This window comes from Pan paniscus, chromosome 1, assembly GCF_029289425.2.
Source record: "Pan paniscus chromosome 1, NHGRI_mPanPan1-v2.0_pri, whole genome shotgun sequence".
NCBI lineage: Eukaryota > Metazoa > Chordata > Mammalia > Primates > Hominidae > Pan > Pan paniscus.
Window position 1 is genome coordinate 122,011,050 of NC_073249.2, and position 9,661 is coordinate 122,020,710.

Consider the following 9,661-nt stretch of genomic DNA (forward strand, 5'->3'; position numbering starts at 1 on the left):
ACCAGACTCATTTTGTAGGACTAACAAATTAGCCATAAGATTAGACATTATCTTAGGAGTCATGCAGCTAGAGGCAACAAGATTCTAAACCTCCCCAAATTGCGTCTGGAAATAACATAACTATTGTAAAGCCTAAGATTGGTGCTTGAGATATTTTTCATACAATTCATTCAATCAGCTGATCAGCTGGTGCCACCCAGATTGGTAAACTCTGTCATCTGAGCCTGTGGTCCCCATCAAGGAACCGACTCAGAGAAAGAGGTCAGCTTCGACTCCCTATTATTTCAAACCTGATCTGAATAATCAGCACTCCCCACTCCCTTGACCCTTACCCACAAATTGTCCTTAACAAACCACAGTGTCCCGAGTTTTCAGAGAGACTTATTTGAGTAATAATAAAACTCTGGTCTCTTGTTCAGTCAGCTCTACATGAATTAAACTCTTTATTGCTATTCCTCTGTCTTGATAAGTCAACTCTATCTGGTCAGTAGACAAAATAAACTCATTGATCAGTTACATCATCAGGAATACACACTAATCCCAAATGTGTATATACCTAACAAAATATCTTAAAACATATGAAAAAAATGAAGGAATTGAAATGAGAAATAGATAAATTCATAATTATATTGTTGACTTCAATAATTATCTCAATGATTGATAGAATAAGTAGTCAGGAATCAGAAAAATGCATAAAATATCTGAACTGTGTCATCATTCAATTTGATTTAATAGATATTTATAGAACAAGACACTTGAGAACAGTGTTATGCATAGAATACATATTCTTGTCAAGTGTGCATGAAACATGTACCAAGATAGTGTGCTGGTCCATAAAGTCAACCTCAAGAAATTAAAGATTTGAAATCATACAAACTCTACTATCTAACCTCAACAAATGATATCAGAAATCAAAAATAGAAAAATATGAAGAAAAATGTCCAAATACCTGAAAGTTGCAGAAAACAATTGTATTGTAAATAACCCATGGATAAGAATGGAAGTCATAAAGACATTAGAAAAAATACTTTAAACTGAATGAAACTGAAAATACCACGTATCAAAATGCGTGTAATGCTGCTACAGTGCAGTTAAAAGAGAAATTCAGAATGGCCAATGTTAGGAATTTAAAAAAGAGACTTAAATCAATAATCTAAATCTCAACTTACAAAAAAAATGAAACAGAAGAGCAAATCAAATGAAGAATAGAATCAGTAAGATTTAAAACAAAATAACATAGCCAGATATGGTGGTGTGTGCCTGTAGTCCCAACTGCTTGGGAGGCTGAGGCAGGGGAATCACTTAAACCTGGGAGGCGGAGGTTGCAGTGAGCCGAGATTGTGCCACTGCACTCCAGCCTGGTGACAGACCAAGACTCCATCTCAAAAACAAAACCAAACAAAACAAAAAAATAGCAATATAGAAAATAAATGAAAGCAAAAAAAAATTTCTTAAAAAGATCAGTAAAATGGATACACTTCTATCAAGAATAATAAAGACGAAGGCCCAAATTACCAATATCAGAAATGAAATAAGATGTATTACTGCACCCCTGACAGATATTAAAAGAATAGGGGAAAACTACAAACAGCTCAGTGCCAGTAAGTCTGACATTTTAAATCAAATGAGTCTGTTCCTTGAAAGACAAAAACTACCAAAGTTCACGGAAGAAAGGATAACCTGAACAATTTGTCTATTAAAGAAATCAGATTCATAGATTAATCTTTTCAGAAAGAAAATGCCAGGTCAACAAATTTTATCTGGGTAATTCTAACAAACATTTATAAATAAATATTTTAATTCTTCATAATCTTTTTTGAAAAAGGAATACTTCCCAACAAATTTCATGAAATCAGCATTACTCTAATACCCAAACCAAAGACATTACAAAGAAATAAATCTACAAACCATTATATGTCTTATGTTATTGAACAAAAACATTCTCAACAAAGCAAAACAATTATTTATCCAGAGATAAATCTACAGACCAATATCTTTTATATTACTAGAAATAAAATTCTGAATTTAGTTTTTCTGAAAATCAAATCCAATAATATACAAAAAGGATAATATATTCTGGTCCTGGAGATTGGAGAGGTTAATCCTGGAATGCAAAGCAAGTTCAACATTTGGAAATAACAATCCTCAGTTGCCCTGTTAACTTATTAAGTAGAAAATACCACATAGATATATCAGTAGATGTAGAAAAAGCATGTGACAAAATTTAACACTAATTCATAATTAAAAATTAGCAAATAGTAATAGGAGAAAATTTTCATAATGTTGTAACATCCAAAAAAAAAAAATCCTGCAACTAAAGTCTTAATAGTGAAAAGCTGAGTGAATTCTCATTAATATTGTGGACAAAGCAAGTATTACCACTCTCACTGTAACTGCCCAACAGGTCCTCCCTGTTCAATGAACAAACAAAATCAATTTACAGAAATCCTGGCATTGCTGTAAATAAATAATTTAATTAACGCGAGGCTGGACACGCCGCACAGGAGACAGAGTTATTACTCAAATCAATCTCTCAGAACGCTCTGAAGTTAAGGGTTTTTCAAAGATAGTTTGATGGGCAGGGGTCTAGGGTATGGGGAGTGTTGACTGTCTGAGTTGGAGATGAAATTATAGGAAACTGAAGCTGTCCTCTTGCACCTAGTATCTTCCCGGTGGGGCCACAGGGGCAGTTGGCAGGTTCAAGTAGAGCCATCAGTCATCAGAAATGCAAAAATCCTGGGAAGATCTCTCGAACGGCCAATTTAGGTTCTACAGTAGTGATGTTATCTATAAGAGGAATTGGGAAAGTTGCATATCTTTTGACCTCTGGAATAATGGCCAGCCATAGTTTATGTCTACACCTTAGCAGGATTCAGGCTCCTCTGTCCTCCTAGACAGATGGCCTCATATTACATATTAGCTTCACAAAGGCAGTCGAGTTTTGGGGAAGGGTTATTATTATTTAAACTATAAACTAAATGTCTCTAAAGTAAGCTTGGCTTAAGCCCAGGAATAATAAAAGACAGCTTGCACACCAAAGGCTAGAAGATTGGCTAGATCAGATCTCCTGCACTGCCATAATTTTTTCACTGTTACAATTTTTGTAGAGGTTGTTTTACCACCATTCCTTTTCAACATTGTAGTGGAAATTTTCATAGAGCAAGGAAGCAAGAAAAAGAAGTTAAAGGCTTACCAATGGAAAGGAAGAAATGAAACTATCTCTTTTCACAGATAACATTTTCTAACAAACAGCCCAAGGGATTTTAAAGTTACATTTCTCATAGAAATGTTACTCAAATGAATAGAAAATCCATATACACAGAACTACATGCAAATAATTATAGCAGGTTTATTCATAATCATCAAAAACTGGAAACAATCCAAATGTTGCTCATGTAAAGAACAGGTAAACTGTGGTTCAGCCACACAATAGAATCTACTCAGCTGTAAATATGAACTATCAATGTACCCAACAAAGTAGATGATTGTCAAACACAACACATTAAGCTAAGGCACAGAAAGTGTGATTTATTTACGTGACTTTCTGGAAGACCCAACAATAATAGGGACTTAAAGGAGATCTGGGTTAAGGGTAGAGTAAGAGTTTGACCACCAAGTGAAAGCATCCAATGTACAACAAAAATAGTGAAATTTGCTATATGTAAACTAAAAATTCATGAAGAAAAGTAGTAAAAATATTTCATAATTTAACCAGTTATTTTTATTTTTATTTATTTATTTAATTTTTCTAGAGTGAAAGGGAGAAGGAACAGAACAGAGGTGGCTCAGTGGCAACACAGGTTTATTGGGAGAAAGATCTGCGGTGTGGTGTTGGGGGGAAGCAACTAGCACCATGTCCCCCTTCCTCCCTTACAGGCATGGACCCCAGAGGTCTGGGATTGTTGCGGAAATGGGGTGGGGGTCATGCATTTGGCCACTGATAAGGAAGGAATTTACTGTGGTTAGGGTTAGGCCTGGGACCTGTCCCACTGTATGTTTTTCATGGTCCAGGCCCTGGTGGAATTTTCCACTCTGAGCAGAGTTTGTAAAATCGTGGGGGTCTGCAAAATGGCATGGCTTGGATTAACATTTCTGCCTTCTTTTTTCTAGTAGATTCCAAAGACAAATATTAATTAAATGATTCTTTAAGATCTGTTGCAAGTGAACATAGTGCATATTATTTAAAATTGTCTAAACTATTGTGGACATCGAGTCAAAATTTAAATCAAGAATACGTAGTAATAAAATGGTTTATATTTCTATTTTTAGTATTCTGAATCTTGTATTCTTTATAATGCTAGCATTAGAGCTGTTCTACAATAAATGAGGTCAAGTCTTTGAGGTATATTTATTTAGATGTTAAAAAGCTGAAGAATATAATTTGTAAATTTACAAAGTTAAATCATAGCTGAATTAAAATAACTTCTCTTAGTAACTGAAACAAACCTGAATATACAGAAAATTCTTGTGTTTAATTCAAGTAACTGAAGCATAAATCTGACAATAAAAATAATAAATTTGTAATGAAAATTCAAACCTAAGAGGGGCAGTTCCTTCTGCTTCCACTACTCAGATATTATCTTCGCAGCCTTTCTCCTTGATTTACATGAGAAGCCAGATGTCATTAATGGTTAAACACAATGGCTTTAAAATAGTTTCGTTGACTTTTTCAACATTTTTTGTATGTAGTAAGCCAAAGGAAAACAGAAATCAAATTATTTCTGTTGAGAAAATAACAATAATACATACAGTTGCTTCATATACAAAAAGAATACTTTCAAAGTATATTCAGTGACGAGTATTAACCAAAGTCCAAGTGTAAGATATATTATGCCCACCAGAGATGACAAGGCAGTTTACATTTGCTGTTGTTACTGAGAAAGGAAAATAAAAACGAGGGACCCCAGTTCATTCTGCCAAAAAAAAAAAAAAAAAGAAATTAAGATGTGAGCTGAGTCATGCAAAAAAGCTGTCTTTTCTTTTATTCCTAAGCAGATAGCTACAGATGAACTGTATCTCCAAAGATAGCTATTCTACTCTGTGTTCACCTTATCTTATAGTGGGCAGGAGACAAATACATAATTATTTCCCTACTGTTACTTTTGTCTTGCAACATGTAGATTCAGTTTCCCCTTTAAATATTGAAGCCCTCAAAATCATTCTGGAGAAAGGCACAGACGTTTCTCCCAGGCATGCGCATTTAACCTTGGCAAAATAAACTTCTAAATTTATTGAGACCTGTCGCAGGGAGTTTTTGGTTTATGTTACAAAATATGTTCAAAGATTATGAACAAAACAAAATTTATAAACACGAAGCATCTCCAGGATTTCTACTTTATGTCACAAAAGAGAAATAGCTTTGAACCTCACTTATTTAGAAATAGCAGAGTTTTGTATATTTTCCTTCATTACTATTTCATTAGTTATTACAAAAACTGTGACCATTTTCACATTATAGATCAATTATAATTGCATAAAACTTAAGGAATCCAAAGTATGATATCTTTTTTAAATGTTTTCTCTCGAAAACCATAAACATTTTATTTTAGAAGCCTGGGTCTAATTATCTTGACTTGTATTATTTTAGTTTATGTTACTACAACAAGATTAGATAAAATCATTTTCATTTATTTTGAAATGAGAAAACATGACACTTTTTTTCTGTACCCTTATCTTTCATATAATTTTAATATGTAAATTTAATATTAAGGGCCAAGTAATCTCAATCTATTGATCAAAACTATACACAAGTACACCTGCTCATTTAAACACATGTAGGTGTGAATTTTATTAAGGTAGATGTAATTACAATATTAATTACTCCTGAAACCAAAAAACCTCAATACCACATCCTTGAAAGACCAAGAATAATAAATGCAAACTTCTAAAGGCTGGCATACTGATAGAATGTGCATATGTGCCAAGAAATTTAATGATTATCATTAAAATACCCATTACAACATAAAAATGTACTATTTTAGAAGCAAATAGAATACCAGCAGATGATGTATTTAAAAGTTGCTCCTGTTGTTTTTAGGTTGATTCTGACAACCATTATTTGGCTGATTGAAAGATGTATATTTTGCTAATTTGTGTCAATGTCATATACAGAGATCTGTGATTGTTCTAACCTTGTATTCCTTGTTGACCCATATCTGGTATCACACACTTACAAATAATCCTCAGACCATCTGGCTACTGAGAGAACAGGGCACAGGTCAAGGACTGTTTGTACATGAGGGTAGTATGCCAGCTGCCTTCTCACAATGCCCTTCATTGTATGTTTCATCTTTGCTTAAAAGACCTATTCTTTGTAATATTAAGATGTCATTTTCTGTCGCTTAGAAATATTTGAACTATAACCAGCCTTTGTTTTATAATGTTAATACAGGATATTTGAGCTTTTCAATTGTTTCATGAGTGCAAAATAGCCCATTAAAATAATGGATATGTGCAAAGAATGGTATATATTAATATTCCCTAGGTCAACTGTAATAATTCTCCAAGTGTCACTTTCTTAAACTACATTTTTTAAGTACTATCATAAGATTACTGTCTATCCAGCAGAATATTAACATACAGTGTAAGCATCAATCAAGGGTTAGGTGTTTTTCAGATATATGTATGGCTATGAATAGCAGAAAAGGTAAAAAGGAAATGTGAAGTCACTGACTTATCAGTACATGGAAAGATATCAAACTCTGAAGAAACAGTAAGGTTAAATTAAACTTTTGTCAGTAGTTATGGTTAATCATGTCTAAAACCTACAAATTTTATTCTGATTGCAACACAAGTGGAATTACATATCATTATAATGAAAACATTATTACTACAGTACCAAATTAGATGTATTAAATTTTAGTGATGCCACATGTATGAATAAGCAGTCTTTTTTTTTTTCGAGATGGGCTTTCACTCTGTCACCAAGGCTATAGTGCAGTAGTACAGTCATGGCCAAACTGCATCCTGGACCTCCCAAGCTCAAGTGATAATCCGACCTCCTGAGTAGCTGGGACTATAGGCATGAGCCAATAAGCCAGACTAGTTTTTTGGTTTGGTTTGGTTTGGTTTCATAGAGATATGTTCTTGTTCTGTTGTTCAGGCTGGTCTTAAACTCCTGTCCTTAAGCAATACTCCCACCTCAGCCTCTAAAAGTGCTGAGATTGTAAGCATGCGCCACTGTGCCCAGCTGAAATCAATTTTATAACCAAAGATAATAAAACACATTTTATCACGCCTGTAATCCTAGCACTTTGGGAGGCCGAGACGGGCGGATCACGAGGTCAGGAGATCGAGACCATCTTGGCTAACACGGTGAAACCCCGTTTCTACTAAAATTACAAAAAATTAGCCGGGCGTGTTGGCGGGCGCCTGTAGTCCCAGCTACTTGGGAGGCTGAGGCAGGAGAATGGCGTGAACCCGGGAGGCGGAGCTTGCAGTGAGCCGAGATCGCGCCACTGCACTCCAACCTGGGAGACACAGCGAGACTCCGTCTCAAAAAAAAAAATAAATAAATAAAAATAAAAAAATAAAACACATTTTAAAGGAATTTAATAGCTTATTTAGAACTAGTCTTTAATGCCAGCTTTATTGAGGTTTGCTATTGAATTAAATGTGTGATGTCATGTATCTAGCCACATTCTAAAGTGTTATATTAATGCTAATAAAACAGTAATAATAAATAAGAAATTTGATACTTAGTTTTCAAACTTTGCATGAAACATAGCATTATAATGTAATGTAATATATGTATTTTTTGTAAAGGGTATAAAATACAATGGTGGGTCCTAAAATCACCCTGCCTCCATTATTTTTTAAATTTATTTGTATTTAATATATTTTGACAGTTTGTGCAGTATCCTTCTAAATCCTTTGAATCCATGTCAATAAAATGCACCAAAAATTAATGGATAGTAAAATTATTTTGATATAAGGAATTTATCTTTTATAGTAGTGAAATGGTTCATTTCAATAAAAAGCAGAAAATTGATATACAAAAATAGCAGAAAAAAGAATTCATCATTCTACTATAAAAATGACAAGAGTTAAATACAGTTGAACTTTGAAATAAGTAATTTAAAAGAATGGCATATTAACTAAAACACATAGCTGAAGAAAATAAAAATTATGCAAACTAGATAAGACATGCATAATTAAATGCGTGAAATCTAAATATTCTTATAGGGAATCTATGTATCACACAAATACATGTGCATAAAATTTTATATATTATCTATACTTCTGAAGCCTCGTATTCAAATAATATTTTTATACATTTAATCATTTAAAATATTTGACAGGGCTCATTCATCTGAGTAGAGTTGTGCAAATTCTCTCTCTCTTGTCTATTTCTTTCTTTCTTAACTTTATGATACTATTTCTGTGTATCCTGATTTGTCAGAGAAATTTTTCTTTGTATATTTATTTACTGTAGCTAATAGTGTTTCACATTGGTGCATCATACTTTTAAAAAGTCATTTTAGATAGGCTTTCCTCAGTTCTATAACTTCAGCCCAAAGGAAGATGGTATGTCCTGTGATACCAATGTCCTGTGATAGCATGTCCTGTGACAGTGAGAGGTGAAGCTGGCTAGGCTTCCTGGTCGGGAGGGGACTAGGATAACTTTTCTGTCCAGCTGAAGGTTTGTAAACACACCAGTCAGCACTCTGTAAAAATGCACCAGTCAGCGCTCTGTGTCTAGCTAAAGGTTTGTAAACGCACCAATCATCATTCTGTAAAAACAGACCAGCCAGCACTCTGTAAAATGGACCAATCAGCAAGACGTGGGTGGGGCCAAATAAGGCAATAAACGCTGGCCATAGGAGCCAGCAGTGGCAACTTGCTCGTGGTCCCCTTGCAGGGTGTGGAAGCTTTGTTGTTTCACTCTACATAATAAATCTTGCTGCTGTTCACTCTTTGGGTCCACACTACCTTTATGAGCTGTAACACTCACCACAAGGGTCTGCAGCTTCATTCTCAAAGTCAGCTAGAGGAACCCACCAGGAGAAACAAACAACTCAGGACATGCCACCTTTAAGAGCTGTAACACTCACTGCGAAGGTCTGTGGCTTCACTCCTTAAGTCAGCAAGACCACGAACCCACCGGAAGGAAGAAACTCCAGACACATCTGAACATCTGAAGGAAGAAACTCCGGACACACCATCTTTAATAACTGTAACACTCACCATGAGGGTCCGTGGCTTCATTCTTGAAGTCAGCGAGACCAAGAACCCACCGGAAGGAACCAATTCCGGACCCAATAGTGATAACCAGGCAGATACTTTAGGTATCTGAGCTTTACAGCTAGTATGGTCACCACTATTACTCTACCATGCTGTGAAGATTAATTTTGTGTGTCAACTTGGCTAGTTTATAGTAGCCAGTTATTTAGTCACACACTAGTCTAAATATTGCTGTGGAAGTATTTTTTAGATGAGATTAATATTTACGACTACTTGACTTTAAGCAAAGCAGATTCCTTTCCATAATGTGAATGGGCCTCATCAAATCAGCTGAAGGACTTTGGAGCAAAGACTTAGATTTCCTAATGAGAAAATATTCTGTTTCAGAACTGCGACATACAAATTTTGCCTTAATTTCCGGTCTGCTGCCCTGTATGATCACTCAAGATTGCAACATCAACTCTACCTGAATTTCTCA